Consider the following 18,650-nt stretch of genomic DNA (forward strand, 5'->3'; position numbering starts at 1 on the left):
GTGTTGATCCAGCCGTGGGCGACGGCTCGGGCGCGGGATCGAGCCGCTCTCGATCCAGATCGGGGCAACGGGCGGGGCATGAGCGGGGAGGCTCAGGGTGGCTCGCTCGCGGGCAAGCGGCAGCAGTTCGGGCCCGGGCGGGCCGAACGCCGACTTTATGGGCCGCGGAGGAGGTGGTGGCGTAGGGCGAGGTGGCAGCCTCCTATTGGCCACGAGTGACGGCTGCGGCGGCTGGGTGGCGCGCCAAGTGGCAGCGGCGGACGGCGCCAGCGTGGAACACGAGGCCTAGGTGGGAGGAGGCTGGGTAGTCTAGGGTTTTCCCAAATTTGGCATGGGGAGGTTGTTAAATAGGGAAAGGGGGTTAGGGTTACGGGAATTAGCCCGTTTTCGAGCCGTACGATCTCGATCAGACGACTCCGAACGTGGGGATGGTGTTGACGAGCTAGGTGGGCTGTGTAACCATGATGGGCTGAGAGAAGAGATGGGTTTGCGGCCTGGTACAATATTTTTAAACACCGAAAAACGTGTGACAATAAACCAAAGACGGTGGCGCTACGGTCGACCGTTCAGGTATCAAACAAACTCCGATTGTGATGAAATTTGATAGGCAGCCTATCTACACTAAAATAAGACCGCACGCTAAGTTTCAACCCAATCCGAGAATATTTGATACAAAGATTTACAAACAATATTTAATTGATGTCGCGGGCTCGTGTGTGTGTGGTTGGCCTCAAACGGTCAAGGATAGAATCGGCAACTAATAACGGATGCAGGTTTCCAAAACTGACAACAACGGAGTGTCAATGCAATGCGGATGATGCGAATGATGCGATGAGAATGCTACAAACAAATAAGTCACACGACGAAAATGGAATAAAGGGGGAATATTCTGGAGCGTCGGTCTTGGTTTTTTACAACTATGCATTGTAAAGGTAGTATCATGCACTAATATCATATGTATGATACTCCTGACTAACTGTGAGTAGCCTTAGAATACGTGGAACGCGAATGTATGTAAATTGTTTGGGATGTCCTTTTTCCATAGTTGGCCATTTAAGATTATTATATTGTCATCATCTTGTGTGCGAGATCCAAACATACATTTCTGTATTTTATGCAAAAGGGAGAGCATCATTGGATGCACTTTTCACGTGTCCTGCTTGGATGTAGTAAAACATAAAGTTGAAGTTTTGTGTTCGTCAACATCAATGTCGTTGTTAGTTTCCACCTTTTGACAAACAAAGATTGTTCATTTCTTGTTTCTTTTTTGAACCGGGGTGTGCCCCTTCCCATTGCAGATGAATGAAAATACACAGTTCTAGAAACATTTGGAGAGGGGAAGGGGAAGCGAGTTCGAGTACTGCCAGGAAACCCACTACGTTCGCCCGACATCGTGACGAACATCATGAGACGAAAACCTGAGAGCACTATAACAATTATCAGGTCTAGGGTACTTATTACAACCAAACACAAAGGCAACAAGTTCTGCAAGGGCCTTAAAGCCAAAAGATCTCTATCTTCATTGAAGTAAAGGCGCAGTTATTCCCCCATGATCGCCTGATGCACGTTGTTGAACAACTTCATTAGATGCATCGTGCTCGGTCAGATCATCTCAGTGCCTGTGCACATCTCCAACAGCATCATCATGCTGAAGTCTTTCCCAGTATCATAAGAAAGAGAACATAGAAAAGAAAATTTTAAAAGGAATTTTGATGAGTTTTTTCTCGAAAGTGGCACGATTACGGGCAAGCCAGATCGCCCAACAAGCAGTCGTCATGCCAACTATATAGTACTTTTCACCACCGGGGAGAAACATATGGCACCATGCAAAATATTGCCAATAATTGTTTGGTCATTGATTAGTGCCCAGGACCACCCCATCAAATCGACAAACCACTTTGTCCACTAGACAAGTAATGAACAAATGCTCAGAGGTTTCTACATTACTACAAAAGAAGCAACATGGATTCCCGGCCGACTTCCTTTTTTCCATGACTTGCGTGGTGAGCACTACATCCCGAGACATTTGCCACAAGAAAATTTTCATATTAAGAGGGAATTTTTGCTTTCTAGGTCCATCTATAGTGGCACCCACTGAGTGAACTATCCAGCAATCTATACACAGATTTTGTGCAGAATTTGTCATTTTTACTAAGCCCCCAAAACACTCTGTCAGTAGCCTCGGTTAGATGGATGTCAGAGATGATCTTACACATATCCCCCATTGTTTTGCTACTCAAGAGTCAATCTCCTCTTGAATAAAGTGGTGTCAGTTGGATTGAACTTCTCCAAAGTACCATCCTGAGCGTGACAAATATCAAATAACAAGGGGTATTGGTCTTATAGAGGAGACATGCCATTAATAGGATCTTTCAAGACTCTTGAGATATTTCCAGACCCAATATCAATCTTCCTACCCACCATATAAAAGAAATTAACATTTAAAAGAGCTTTGCAACAAGGGGTATCTGAAAATCTGGGCACCACAGAGGCCACATATTTGTTTTTTAAGTATCTTGCCCGCACAATATCTTGCCACAAGCCCTCTTGTGTTTCAAGCTTCCACCACCATTGGACAATCAAGCTAATGTTTTCGAAGGTCTTTGACACCTATACCCCCCTTGTCCCTGGATCTACAATTCCTACCCCATTTCACCAGGAATATCTTATCTTCTTGTTACATACTTGCCAGAAAAACTTCCTTCTATGTATATAAGGTTTTTCAATGAAAGTTTTATTCATAAGCCACATTAACATATGGTACACGGAAATATGGGTTACAACCGACTCCAGTAGAATAAGCCTACCTCCCATAGAGGCAGCATTATCAATCCAGGCCTCAAAATACTTAAGGTACTTATCGAGGATAAACTCCCAGTCTGAATTTCTAAGTTTGAGTAACTCACAAGCATGGACAGATATTTGATAGGAAAACTACCTATATCACAATTAAATAAGGTAGCATACTCTTTAATCACATTCTCATCACCAACAATAGTGAATATTTCACTTCTATGGAAGTTAACTTTCAGTCCAGACATCATCTCAAACATGTACAACTACAACTTCGGGTTTACTGCCTTGTGAACATCATGCCCCAAGCAAATGATTGTATCATCTGCGTATTGCAGCAAAACCACCCCATTTGGAATGAGATACGAGGCGACGTCAACCAACAAGTTGTGTTTCTACGCATTAGTGATCATTTTTGCAAGACAATTAACAGCTAGTTTAACAAAAAAAAGCAGAATGTGGGTCCCCCTGGCGAACACCCTTGGCACTCTGAAAGTATGGCCCAACACAACCATTGTGTTTGATACTTACATTGCCATTGTACATGCTCTTCTTGATCCAACCACACCAAGTGTCATTAAAATGCAATTTATGACACTCAAGTAAAAAACTCCGAGTTCACCTTATCATAGGCCTTCTCAAAGTCTAGTTTCAACACTATTCCCACCCTTTTCACATGTGTATAATTTAGAATCTCATGGAGAGATAGAACACCATTCATAACATTCCTTCCTTGCAAAAAAGCATTATGGGCAGAACTAATTAGTTTGCCAGCATATTATTCCACGCGTCTCTCTAAAACCTTAGTAATCAGTTTATACGGACATCTCAGCAGACAGATGGGCCTAAGTTGTTTGATCTTATCAACACTCGAGGTTTTTGGTAGCAGCATAATAAGGCCATAGTTAAGACGTTGTACATCCAAGTCCCCTTTATGAAAATGGGCAAACAGAAATATAAGATCATGCTTCACTATGTCCGAGCAAGATTGATAGAATTCCAGCGGGATGTTATGACGCCCGGGGCCCTATTAGGGGCCATGGCAAATAGAGCATCCTTAATTTCTTCTTCTATGAATTCGCGACAAAGGTCAGTATTATCCCCAACATTTAACTTGTCATCCTCTGACCAAGTATTAGGTTTCAGATAGGAAATGGTACGAGGAGCAGGGCCAAACCGAGTTTTATAATAGTTTGGGCATGCTATATCAGATTATTAGTAGCCTTTATTTCCACATCCCCAGCTTTCAAGGAATGTATAGTATTTTTCCTCTTTCCCCCATTCGCTATCTTATGATAGTAATCAACGTTTAAATTGCCTTTGAGCAGCCATCGCTTGTGTGATTGTTATAGCCACACTCCTCATTCACCAGCAGCTCATGTAATTCAAAGCTAACATCCATTTTCCTATGGTATAGCTCGGGAGATAGGGGACCCTCTTCCTCCAACTCCTCCAACATAGCTAGCTCCACCCTAAGGTCCTCTTTCTTCTTCTTATCATGTCCAAACTTGTTGGATCCCCACCCTTTGAAATAGGTCTTAAACCTTTTTCATTTGATATTCAAGATATCAATGGGGTCTTGGGAATTGACTTTTCTAGACCTAATTTTGTTAAAAATTATCAGAAACTTTTCACATTTAATCCAGGTAAGATTGAAACAAAACTCACAAGGTTTGGGATCTTCACGTCCCTCTTCACCAAAAGAAAGGAGCAAAGGATTATGGTAAGAGAGTTCACGAACTAGTTTCCTAAACATAGACTAAAGGAAACAAGTCCTCCCGGCTCTCAGACATCAGGATGCGGTCCAGTTTTTCCAAGGTAGGGTGGGCCTGGTTATTGGTCCAGGTATATTTCCCCCCACTAATATGTATCTCTCTCGGAGCTAGAACATTGATGATGGAATTAAAGATATCAACAGATTTGATACCCTCCATCTTCTTGTTCTTCTCACCACCATGCCTAAGGATATTGAAGTCCCCGCCCACAACATATGGCACGGTCATTCTCCTCACATGGCAGCTAGTTCTACTAGGTACTCCTCCTTGAATTCTTAATGTGCAGACCCATAAACCACCAATAGGGCCCAATCAAGTATATTTCTAATGTGTCTCACAACTAGCTGCATGACATATTTACCTTTCCCACAAGAGATAACATCTAAGTTTTCTTGCCTCACACCACATAGGATACCCTGAGACTTCCCTACAGATGGGATCCACTCCCATTTGAACAAGTCATGGGATCAATTCTCCCGAGGCATTTAGCACTAAAATTTATCTTCATAGTTTCTTGTAACCCAATAAATCCAGGGAATGATCACTAATAAGATCAGAAAGACAAGTGGTCATTCGTTTCTTGCCTTCCTCCCTGCAGTTCCAAATAATTTCTCTCATTTGGAATGTTTCTTATGAAATTTTGATCTAGTAGCCCTACCAGGAGGCAGTGTAGTGCTACAATCCAAATCCCCTTTAAGGATTTCTTTCTTCTCACTCCTAGTCGCATGCCTAGAGAGTTTGATTGCAGTTTTTTTTCATTTTCCTTTTTATTTTACCAGAAGAAATATACTCATGTTACGTTTCCTCATGGTCAAGCCAAGTTAGATTAACAGGAACACCTTTTCGCAAACCATTGGTGACAAACAGGTCACCCTCTTGGTCGTTGCTATTATCATCAATATTCTTCTTCTTCTCCTCTATATCCCCTCTAACTTTTTCAAGCTCTCTCAACTTATCAATGCTTTCAAAGTTATTATCATGAATATCAAACCCTATGCTAATCGCCCTACTTAGCAATTCAGTATTAGAAAGAGCATCAAAAGAGTTCTTGCAGGAAGTTTGGTTATTACCTTCCATGTCTCATTTATTTGCGAGGTTTGTGGCTTTAGCTTCAATATTTTCCTTCATCCCCTGAACAGTGTGCTTGCTGAATCTTAACACCGCCTCGAGTGCAAGGGGAGGAGTGAGAATGAATTCATCACTACACTCAGGGGTAGGTGATTGTACCATGTAATCACTAGGGATCTTCAACGTCGGGTCCACCTCCATGACCTGAGGGGAGTTAGCTATGACAACAGCATAAGATAAAGAATAGTGTGCAGTAGATATAGAATTCACCTGCACTCCCTTGACTTGATTGAAAACCCCAACAGGGGGCTGAATCAAAAGGTTCCACTGGAATAATCCAACTAGTTTCCTTGGAGAGCCCCAAGTGTATGAGCATATCATGATCTTTCTGCATAGATTCAATGAACAACGAAGAATTAACATCACTATAATATGAGATTGGTGCTTATGTTTCCAAAGGCAGCAGAGGACAGGTCTTGCACTCCGGTATGAGGTACCCCCCCCCCCGATCCACACTCGAGGAGTTAGATTGACTCATATCTCTATCTTACTCTGCTCTTTTGCGCTTCGTAGTTTGGTCAGGTTTAGTAATTACCCTCTCGAGACACAACAACATTTGCATATGCTTCAATAGGGTTTCTCACCAGAACCTCTTCCACCTCATATGTAAACTTATAGAAACGTCCCCCAATTACACTCTCTGCCATTGCAAGAAGTTGGTCAATGTAGCGGGAACCAATTTTAGCTTGAACCGAGGAGGGACGATTGATAGTAGACATATCAACCTCCAAAGTGATTCCCACAAGACCACCCACATAAGCCACGGTTTTATCACATATTTTATTAGCAAGGATCCTACCAATCTTAACCCAAGCAGTATCTAATAAGCCTTCAGCATCCATGCCCTCACACCAAGGGGGATACTAAACAACAACCCCACATTTTTTAAGCCTCACATGTTCTACGAACACAGCCCTATCCACCTCTCTAGGATTAGGCATCCTCGTCATAAATTTTTGGGGAGCAAAGAATTTAGCAGAGAAACGCCACATTTGCCCCACATAAACACTCAATTCATGCTCGATATCTTTGGTTCGGGCCGACCCTTCCACAATTGTGACAACCACATTGTGGTTCCTCTCATGGATTTTCCTATCTATGTGGAGACCAGGAATATAAAAGAACCCCTGCCCCTTTTCTTGGAAAGCACACATCATAGGTAAGTAGTTCGAAGGCAAAAATTCAAAGCTAGTCACAGTTAGGTGCCCTCTCTTCTTGCATTTCTCACACTAAGCTTGCGGGAATTTAGAAATAGCATGGCATCTAAAGTTGCACATCTGGCAGGGTTCAAGGAGAGGACTGGTGTTACCAACATGGGCAATATGATCGCCCTTTTGGTGGGTAGGATTCTTCCCAGCAGCGCGCGGGTCACTGTTCTCACCAGATTACAGCCCCCGCCACTCACGAGGAGGAGGGAGGGGTTACATCCTTCCACACGCTTCGTCCCACCTCTCGAATCTAGCATCGTCACATCCGAGGGCCCTCGTCGTCGAGAGTTCCCCGTCTCCGGCTTGCGCTTCCAAACATTGTTGTCGAGGCTGTGTCTGCGACTTCAGTCGAACTGACCCGCGCCCCGCACTTGGCGCGTGGCACCGAAGCCCTCCTCCCTCATAGTGGTTGTGTTCACCTCACAAATTGCCCTAGAGGCAATAATAAAATGGTTATTATTATATTTCCTTGTTCATGATAATTGTCTATTGTTCATGCTATAATCGTATCAACCAGAAACCGTAATACATGTGTGAATACATAGACCACACCATGTCCCTAGTGAGCCTCTAGTTGACTGGCTCGTTGATCAATAGATGGTCATTGTTTCCTAACCATGGACATTAGATGTCGTTGATAATGGGATCACATCATTAGAAGAAGAATGTGATGGAAAATACCCAATCCTAAGCATAGCACAAGATCGTATAGTTCGTCTGCTAGAGATTTTCTAATGTCAAGTATCATTTCCTTAGACCATGAGATTGTGCAACCCCCGGATACCGTAGGAATGCTTTGGGTGTATCAAACATCACAACGTAACTGGGTGACTATAAAAGTGCACTACAGGTATCTCCGAAAGTGTCTGTTGGGTTGGTACTAATTGAAACTTGGATTTGTCAGTACGTGTGACGGAGAGGTATCTCTGGGCCCACTCGAAAATACATCGTCATAATGAGTTCAATGTGACTAAGGAGTTAACCACGTGATATTGTGTTACGGAACAAGTAAAGAGACTTGCCAGTAACAAGATTCAACAAGGTATAGGGATACCGACGATCGAATCTCCGACAAGTATCATACTGATAGACAAAGGGAATTGTATACGGGATTAAGTGAATCCCCGACATCGTGGTTCATCTGATGAGATCATCTTGGAACATGTGAGAGCCAATATTGGTATCCAGATCCCACTATTGGTTATTGGCCGGAGAGGTGTCTCGATCATGTATGCATGGTTCCCGAACCCTTAGGGTCTATACACTTGAGGTTCGATGACGCTAGAGTTGTAATGGGAATTGTATGTGGTTACCGAAAGTTGTTCGGAGTCCGGGATGAGATATGGATATCACGAGGAGTTCGGGAATGGTCCGGTGGTAAAGATTTATATATGGGAATTCCTATTTTGGCCACCAAAAAATGTTCGGGATTTTTCGATATTGTACTGGGAAGGTTCTAGAAGGTTCTGGAGTGGGGCCCACCTGCATGGGGGGACCCACATGAACATGGGTAGTGGGGGCAAGGCCCCACACCCCTGGTCAAGGCGCACCAAGATCCCCCTTAGAAGGAACAAGATCATATCCCGAAGGGATAAGATCAAGATCCCTAAAAAGTGGAATAACAATCTGTGGGAAAGGGAAAGGATGGGATTTCTTTCCTCCCACCTTTGCCAATGCCCCAATGGACTTGGAGGGCAAGAAACCGCCCCCCTCCACCCCTATATATAGTGGGAAGGCACAAGGGATCTTACCCCTAGCCCCTGGCGCAGGCCTCCCCCCCTCCTACACCTCCTCCTCCTCCGTAGTGCTTAGCGAAGCTCTGCGGAGAACCACGAGCTCCACCGCCACCACGCCATCGTGCTGCCGGAGCTCTCCCTCAACTTCTCCTCTCCCATTCATGGATCAAGAAGGAGGAGACATCCCCGGGTTGTACGTGTGTTGAACGTGGAGGTTCCATCCGTTCGGCGCTTGGATCGGATCTTCCGCGATTTGAATCGCCGCGAGTATGACTCCGTCAACCGCATTCTTTGCAACGCTTCCGCTTAGACCTTCAAGGGTATGAAGATGCACTCCCTATCTCTCGTTGCTAGCATCTCCTAGATTGATCCTGGTGACACTTAGGAAATTTTTGAATTATTACTACGTTCTCCAATAGTGGTATCAGAGCTAGGTCTAAGTGTAGATTCTATGCACGAGTAGAACACAAGTAAGTTGTGGGCGATGATTTTTTCAATTTGCTTACTTTTACTAGTCCTATCTGGATTTGGTGGCATTGTGGGATGAAGCGGTCCGGACCGACCTTACACGTACACTTACGTGAGACTAATTCCACCGCCTGACATGCACTTGTTGCATAAGGTGACTAGCGGGTGTCTGTCTCTCCCACTTTAGTCGGATCCGATTCGATGAAGAGGGTCCTTATGAAGGGTAAATAGAAATTGGCATATCACTGTTGTGGCTGTGACGTAGGAAAGGAACGTTCTTGCTAGAAACCCATAGCAGCCACGTAAAACTTGCAACAACAATTAGAGGACGTCTAACTTGCTTTTGCAGGGTATGCTATGTGATGTGATATGGCCAAAAGGATGTGATGTGAACCCTAACCCGAGACTAAGTGCTTCTGTAATGAGGGGAACAGTCACTGAAGAGGAACTACCCTAGATACTTGGTAGATGAGAAGGCTGGCAAAGTCGACAAAAGGTATATTGGATATACATGATATTGATGTGTGCTTTACTAGTACTCCTAGTAACACCCGAGTATTAGATATCGGTTCAGTTGCTAAGTGTTAATAACTCGAAATAAAAGCTACGAATAAACGGAGACTGGCTAAAGTCAAGGTGACGATATGTGTTGGAAGTGTTTCCAAGGTTGATGTGATCACCATCGCACGCTCCCTCTACTTTCGAGATTAGAGTTGAACCTAAATGTTGTTTGGTGTTTTGCGTTGAGCATGAACTTGATTGGATTATGTTTATTACAATATGGTTATTCATTTAAAGAGAATAATGGTTATTTTTTTTACTTGAATAATACCTTCAATGGTCTTGCACCTGAAATGAATGGTTTATTGAATCTAGATCGTAGTGATATACATGTTCATAATATTGATGCCAAAAGATAAAAAGCAGTAATGATAGTACCACTTACTTGTGGCACTGCCACTTGAGTCATATTGGTATAAAACGCTTGAAGAAGCTCCATGCTGATGGATCTTTGGACTCGCTCATTTTTGAAAAGTTTGAAACATGCGAACCATGTCTATTTTTACAAACACATGAAGAAACTCCATGCACATGGATCGTTTGGACTCACTTGATTTTGAATCACTCCAGACATACAATTCGAACAACATGGACAAGATTACTAAAGGCCTCGTTTTCCAGTGAGATGGAACAAAAAGGTAACTTGTTGGAAGTAATACATTTTGATCTATGCAGTCCAATGAGTGTTGAGGCACGCAGTGGATATCGGTATGTTCTTACTTCACGGATGATTTGAGTAGATACTGGAATATTTACTTGATGAAACACAAGTCTGAATTATTGAAAGGTTCAAGTAATTTCAAAGTGAAGTTCAAGATCGTCGTGACAAGAGGATAAAATGTCTACAATATGATCATAGAGATGAATATCTAAGTTACTAGTTTGGTACACAATTAGGACATTGTGGAAATTGTTTCACAACTAATGCCACCTGGAACACCATACTGTGATGGTGTGTCCGAACGTCATAGTCGCGCCCTATTGGATGTGGTGCATACTATGATGTCTCTTATCAAATTACCACTATCATTTTTGGGATAGGCATTAGAGATAACCACATTCACTTTAATTAGGGCACCACGTAATTCCGTTCAGATGACACCGTATGAACTATCGTTTGGAGAAACCTAAGTTGTCGTTTCTTAAAAGGTTTGGGGTTGCGATGCTTATGTGAAAAAATTTCAGCCTGATAATCTCGAACCCAAACCGGATAAATGCATCTTCATAGGACACCCAAAATAGTTGGGTATATCTCCGATCTCAGATCCGGAAGCAAAGTGTTTGTTTCTAGAAATGGGTCCTTTCTCGAGGAAAAGTTTCTCTCGGAAGAATTGAGTGGGAGGATGGTGGAAACTTGATGAGATTATTGAACTTTCACTTCAGTCAGTGTGTACCAGGGCGCATGAAGTTGTTCCTGTGGCTCCTACACCAATTAAAGTGGAAGCTGGTAAGAATCATCATGAAGCTTCAGATCAAGTTACTACAAACCTAGTAGGACGACAAGGTCACGTACTGCTCGAGAGTGGTACAGTAACACTGTCTTCGAGGTCATGTTGTTGGACAACAATGAACCTACGAACTACGGAGAAGCGATGAGGCGTCCGAATTTCGACAAATGGCTGGAGGCCATGAAATCCGAGAGAGGATCCATGTATGAAAACAAAGTGTAGACTTTGGAAGAACTACTTGATGGTCGTAATACTGTTAAGTACAAATGGATCTTTAAAAGGAAGACAGGCGATGATGGTGAAAAGTCACCATTAAGAAAGCTCGACTTGTCGCAAAGATGTTTCCGACAAGTTCAAAGAGTTGACTACGATGAGACTTTCTCACTCGTAGTGATGTTGAAAGTCTGTTGGAATTATGTTAGCAGTTGTTGCACCATTTATAAAATCTTGGATATAGGATGTAAAAATATTATTTCCTCGATGGTTTCCTTGAGGAAAGGTTGTATGTGATACAACTAGAAGGTTTTGTCGATTCTAAAGGATGCTAACAAGTATGCAAAGCTCCAGCGATCCTTCTATGGACTGGAGCAAGCATCTCGGAGCTAGAATATACGCTTTGATGAGGTGATCAAAGATTTTGGTTTTATACAAATTTTATGAGAAACTTGTATTCCAAAGAAGTGAGTGGAAGCACTATAGAATTTCTGATGAGTTGATAGGAAATGATGTAGAATTTCTGGAAAGCATATAGGGTTGTTTGAAAAGTGTTTTTCAAAATAAAACTAGATTGAGCTACTAGAACATTGAGCACCAAGATCTATGAGGATAGGTCAAGACACTTGATAAAACTTTCAATGAATACATGCCTTGACAACTTTTTTTAAGGAGTGAAAAATGGATCAGTTAAAGAAGGAGTTCTTGACTACATTGTAAGGTGTAATTTTGAGTAAGACTTACAAGTCCGACCACTGCAGAAGAAAGAGAAAGGACGAAAGTCGTCCCCTATGCATTAGCCGCAGGCTCTATAGTATGCTATGATGTGTACCGCACCTGATATGTGCCTTGCCATGAATCTGTCAAGGGGTAAAAAGTGATCCAGGAATAGATTACTGGACAGCGGTCAAAAGTTATCCTTAGTAACTGGTGGACTAAAGAATTTTTCTTGATTATGGAGGTGATAAAAGAGTTCGTCGTAAAGGGTTAAGTCGATGCAAGCTTTGACACTAATCCGGATGACTCTCGGTAGTAAACCGGATTCGTATAGTGGAGTAGTCATTTGGAATAGTTCCAAATGGCGCGTGGTAGCAGCATCTATAGGATGAAATAGAGATTTGTAAAGCACACACGGATCTGAAAGGTTCAGACCGGTTGACTAAGACCTCTCTCACAAGAAAGACATGATCAAGCCCCAGAACTATATGGGTGTTAGGTTCCTTACAATCACATAGTGATGTGAACTAGAGTATTGACTCTAGTGCAAGTGGGAGACTGTTGGAAATATTCCCTAGAGGCAATAATAAATTTTTTATTATTTTATTTCCTTGTTCATGATAATTGTCTATTGTTCATGCTATAATTGTATTAACCGGAAACTGTAATACATGTGTGAATACATAGACCACACCATGTCCCAGTGAGCCTCTAGTTGACTGGCTCGTTGATCAATAGATGGTCATGCTTTCCTGACCATGTACATTAGATGTCGTTCATAACGGGATCACATCATTAGGAGAATAATGTGATGGACAAGACCCAATCCTAAGCATAGCACAAGATCATATAGTTCGTCTGCTAGAGCTTTTCAAATGTCAAGTATCATTTCCTTAGACCATGAGATTGTGCAACCCTCGGATACCGTAGGAATTCTTTGGGTGTATCAAACGTCACAACGTTACTGAGTGACTATAAAGGTGCACTATAGGTATCTTCAAAAGTGTCTGTTGGGTTGGTACGAATCGAGATTGGGATTTGTCACTCTGTGTGACGGAGAGCTATCTCTGGGCCCACTCGGTAATACATCATCATAATGAGCTCAAGGTGACTAAGGATTTAGCCACGGGATCATGTGTTACGGAACGAGTAAAGAGACTTGCTGGTAACGAGATTGAACAAGGTATAGGGATACCGACGATCGAATCTCGGACAAGTATCATATCGATAGACAAAGGGAATTGTATACGGGATTAAGTGAATCCACGACATCGTGGTTCATCCGATGAGATCATCGTGGAACATGTTGGAGAAAATATGGTTATCCAGATCCCACTATTGGTTATTGGCTGGAGAGGTGTCTTGGTCATGTCTGCATGGTTCCCAAACTTGTACTGTCTACACACTTAAGGTTCGGTGATGCTAGAGTTGTAATGGGAATTGTATGTGGTTACCGAAAGTTGTTCGGAGTCCCGGATGAGATCTCGAACGTCACGAGGAGTTCCAGAATGGTCCGTAGGTAAAGATTTATATATGGGAAGTCCTATTTTGGCCACCGGAAAATGTTCGGGATTTTTGGGTATTGTATAGGGAAGGTTCTAGAAGGTTGCGGAGTGGGGCCCACCTGCATGGGGGGACCCACATGAACGTGGGTAGTGGGGGGAAGGCCCCACACCCCTGGTCAAGGCGCACCAAGACCCCCCCCCCCTAGAAGGAATAAGGTCATATCCCGAAGGGATAAGATCAAGATCCCTAAAAAGGGGGATAACAATCGACATGTTTGGATCAACATATTGCAAGTTAGTTGTCGATGAATAAAATGGTGAAACACTTTGTTGTATGCTATTGGAAGTATCTACATGGGGTGTTTGAACTTTATTAACTAAACTCATCATGTGGTTCATCAGCATACAAATTTGTGGGATTGCCGATGCATGGGAGTTGGAATACATATGTTGCATGTTGCTAAAATTATATGAAGTTGAAGCATGGAGATTATTCTGAATCGGGTGTTGCACATAATTATATGCATGATGTATAAAACTAGGGCCAGCCAATACATTGTGCTCATCAAACGATCTAGCAACAACATATGCATTATTTGTATCTACATAAGTGAATTGGGTATTCATATTACCTTTGTAGATTGCAAACCCTAGATGACGATCTCTTCGTAGCAAGAACGGGCTGGAGACCATCTCCCCAACGAAGTCGCCAAGAAGTGTGTTGACACACAAGCATGTCACGTGTACCTGATACGTCTCCAACATATCTATAATTTTTTATTGTTACATGCTATTATATTATCTGCTTTGGATGTTTTATATGCATTAATATGTTGTTTTATATTATTTTTGGGACTAACCTATTAATATAGAGCCTAGTGCCAGTTTCTGTTTTTTCCATGTTTTTTAGTATTGCAGATAAAAAATATTAAACAGAGTCCAAACGGAATAAAATCTCCGGAATGATTTTTCTTGGACTAGAAGAAACGAAATAGACTTGGAGTAGGGGGCAGGGCATCTGTCGGGAGGCCACAAGCCTGCAGGGCGCCCTAGGGGGTGGCCGCGCCCCCTGGCTTGTGGGTCCCCTGCAGGTCTCCTAACCCTATTCTTTGGCCTATAAATTCCCAAATATTCCCGTATCGCCAAAGGGAGCCACGAAAATACTTTTACGCCGCTCGGAGCCACTATTCCCGTGAGATCCAATCTGGGAGCCTTTTCCGGTAATCTTACGGAGAGGGAATTGATCACGGAGGGCATCTACATCAACTCCATTGCCCCTCTGATGATGTGTGAGTAGTTCACTACAGACCTACGGGTCCATAGCTAGTAGCTAGATGGCTTCTTCTCTCTCTTTGATCTTCAATACCATGTTCTTCATGATCTTCATGGAGATCTATCCGATGTAATACTCTTTTGCGGTGTGTTTGTCGAAATCCAATGAATTATGAGTTTATATTCAGATTATCTATGAATATTATTTGAGTATCTTCTGAATTCTTATATGCATGATTTCATATCTTTGCAATCTCTTCGAATTATTGTTTGGTTTGGCCAACTAGATTGGTAATTCTTGCAATGGGAGAAGTGCTTAGTTTTGGGTTCAATCTTGCGGTGTCCTCACCCAGTGACATCGTAGGGGTAGCGAGGCACGCACGTATTGTATTGTTGCCATCGAGGATAAAAAGATGGGGATTTCATCATATTGCTTGAGTTTATCCCTCTACATCATGTCATCTTACTTAATGTGTTACTCTGTTCTTCATGAACTTAATACTCTAGATGTAGGTAGGAGTCGGTCGATGTGTGGAGTAATAGTAGCAGATACAGAATCGTTTCAGTCTACTTGACACGGACGTGATGCCTATATGCATAATCATTGCCTTGGATATCTTCATAATTATTCACTTTTCTATGAATAGCTCGACAGTAATTTGTTCACGCACCGTATTACTTTCCTTTGTGAGAGAAGCCTCTGGTGAAACCTATGGCCCGGGGGTCTATTTTCCATATTATATTTTCATATCTATAAACCAAAAATACTTTGTTGCAATTTATTTATTTTTGTTTCCGCAATCTTTTAAAACTATCTCTATCAGATCTCATCCTTGCAAATAACTCTGAAGGGATTGACAACCCCTTTATAGCGTTGGGTGCAAGTGTTTGATTGTTTGTGTAGGTACTACAATTGGGGTTTTGCTTGTTCCTCCTACTGGATTGATACCTTGGTTCTCAACAAACTGAAAGAAGTACTTATCTACTTCACTACATCACCCTTTCCTCTTCAAGAGAAAACCAATGCAAGATCAAGAGGTAGCAGTACCCTCGACGCCGGGGGTGATGCACCGCAGCTTACGTCGAAGGATATCCGACTGACAGCGTGATACGCAAGACAGTCGGTGGATGCTTTTGAAGACCCAAAGCCCCACACGCCTGGGAGGGACCCCATCAGGGAGTGCGGCGGCTATGGGTTGCCCTAGGTCGGCCTGACCGCCCCTAGGGCCTCGTGGATCGCTGCCCTCCGATGCAAAGAACGAACGAAGAACGAGGAAGAAGAAGAACAAGGGAGAAGGTAAAAGTAAAGGGTAAAAGTAGTAGATTGATTTGTTCGATTGTGTGTTGTCTCAATCAGCCATCACCTCCAATATATATAAGAGGCGGCTGGACTTCCCGTACAAGCAAAGGACTAAAAATCCTGCCCAAAACATCCAAAAGCCTAACCTAACTCGGACAGGAAACTTTAGCTATTTTCCGGACCAACTCGGAGCCACCAAGTGATTTTTCTCAGTCCCATCGAGTTAACATGAACAACTTTATGTAATCTTCTGCATCTCACTCGGAATTTTCGAGTGACTTTTCTCGGAATTACCGAGTCAACTCGGTGTCACCGAGTCAGAAAACTCGGTGGATCTGAAATGACTGTGCACATTCTGCTATTGGTCTTGTTTTGGCTCCACAGGTTGCATACGACCTCCGATTGAGACGATCTTTATATCAAAATCGATCGTTTCAATGAGGAGAAGACAATCCGTGTAGAACATTTTGTAATGTGAGGTCGTCTTGGGGGCTTAATCGTCCAAACAGTACTCTGAATATGGAATAACTGTACTTTGAGCACAGTTTCGGCCTTCGAGATGAAATCAGCTGACGATGGCCCAAACTTAGAGAACGTTCATGTCAACACTAAAAAACTTTTTCATGTAGAACACTTCCTTATTTGAAGCCATCTTAATTATATTTTCTTGCATGCCAAAATCTGATGTCAACGGCAAACCAAAGTGGTAACAAGTTGTGGCCGACCTCAAGGCCGGAAAGAAGAAGAATGATGGCTCAAGATCACACCAATCCATTGTGTTGGACGATGATGACGATGATGTTGTCGTCACCAAAGTAAAAGCTACCGTTCCAAAGGATAACCGACTACTCATGGGAACTAAGTGGGAGAAGGCAAGGAGCGCCCGTGACGCCGCGGCTACAAAATATTGTCCACGTGAACGGGCATTTTTTCATCAAGGGAGACCAAGAAAGAGGAGAGGTACAAGCTTATGTTAGACGCGCAAAGGGAGAGGATGAAGTGGGCTCGGACAAAGGCAAAGAGGCGGCTTCAAATTGAGAGGGAGAAGATTGAGTTGTAGAAGCAAGAGGCAGCGATCCAATGATAACTCCAGAAGGCGAGGGCATTTGAAGATATTGAGCTCGAGAAGGAGAGGTTGCAATTCTCACGCGATGCGGAGGATGCAAAAAATCATGCTCGCAGATAAATCCACTTTGGATGAACAAAGCCGAAAAATGGCTTGTGGGCAGGAAAAAGGAAATCAACGACCGTAGAGCGTTGAAAGCGGCCAGGACGGCTACGGCAGCGGCAGCGGAGCAGGAGGCCAGGATGTAGGCAACCACCGTTGCCAAGATGCAGACGAAGGAGGTCCGGATGCAAGCGGAGATGGATGCCCAGGCGGAGCAGGACGCATGAACAAACTCGTCTCGCGAGTGATCCGACAGCACTTGTCGGTCGGACATTGTTTTCATTTTGACATGTGTGTTTGATTGAACTATGCTATCATTGTTTTTTTTAACTCTTAAATTTGAACAATTTATATCAGATGATCGACGTGCATGGTTTTGTATGGATTTTAAAGTCCGGATATGAGATATATGGACACACCAAGTAAAATATGAAGGATGGTCTGGATGCGTCCGCGGACATATTCAAACGCGTTCGCGAACGTTTGAGGAGTGCGGATACAAATGCTCTGACAGCCTCCCTTGGCGTGCGACTGGGGCTGCACTAACAAATCTATACCTAATAATAAAGAGGCTATTGCTTCCGTCGAAAAACCTACCGCGGCATTTTTATAAAAAAAACCATTTTAATTTTTATTATTCAACCCCGCTCCATCATTATTTTAATAAATCAAAATAATTATTAAAAAGTTAAAAACGTGTGGTATTTATTTCTCCCGTTGCAACGCACGGGCCTTTTGCTAGTACTAGTAATCCCTAAAACGAATTTGCGAATATAGTAAACTTTAATCAGTACGTAGCAGTAAGCACTACTCCGTAGTTGCGAGTACAGAAAAAGTCTCCGCATCAGCTATAGATATAGAGGGATAGTAGCTAGTAATGTGTGCCAACTTGATAAGCATGACATAAATTAAATGCGGTAAGTGGAGTACGGCTGACGAGCTCAACGTAGAAAACAAACGCATCTACTACCGAAAGTAACTTTCTCGGTGAACAGTAAAACTAAAAAAAAATCAAAAAATATTTAAAAAACTCTGAATTTATTTTGTAATTAATATTGACAAAAGTTCTAAATACATGCAATTTTTTTAATTTGAAGTAACATTTCTATAAAGCGTGACAAAAAACAAAGTCAATATTTTGAAAAGGTGCATTTTCAGGGTATTGGTTTTTTTTTGTCACATGTTATTTGTCCATCTACTACTTCCTATCTCTATCTCCCACACGTTTAAGCTTTTTTTTTTAGAAAAGGAGGATATACCCCCGGCCTCTGCATCTAGACGATGCATACAGCCATTTTATTAATTATTCACACAGACCATACAAAGTAATACATCAGTCAGCCTGAAGCCATCATCTA

This window comes from Hordeum vulgare, chromosome 4H (assembly GCF_904849725.1).
Source record: "Hordeum vulgare subsp. vulgare chromosome 4H, MorexV3_pseudomolecules_assembly, whole genome shotgun sequence".
NCBI lineage: Eukaryota > Viridiplantae > Streptophyta > Magnoliopsida > Poales > Poaceae > Hordeum > Hordeum vulgare.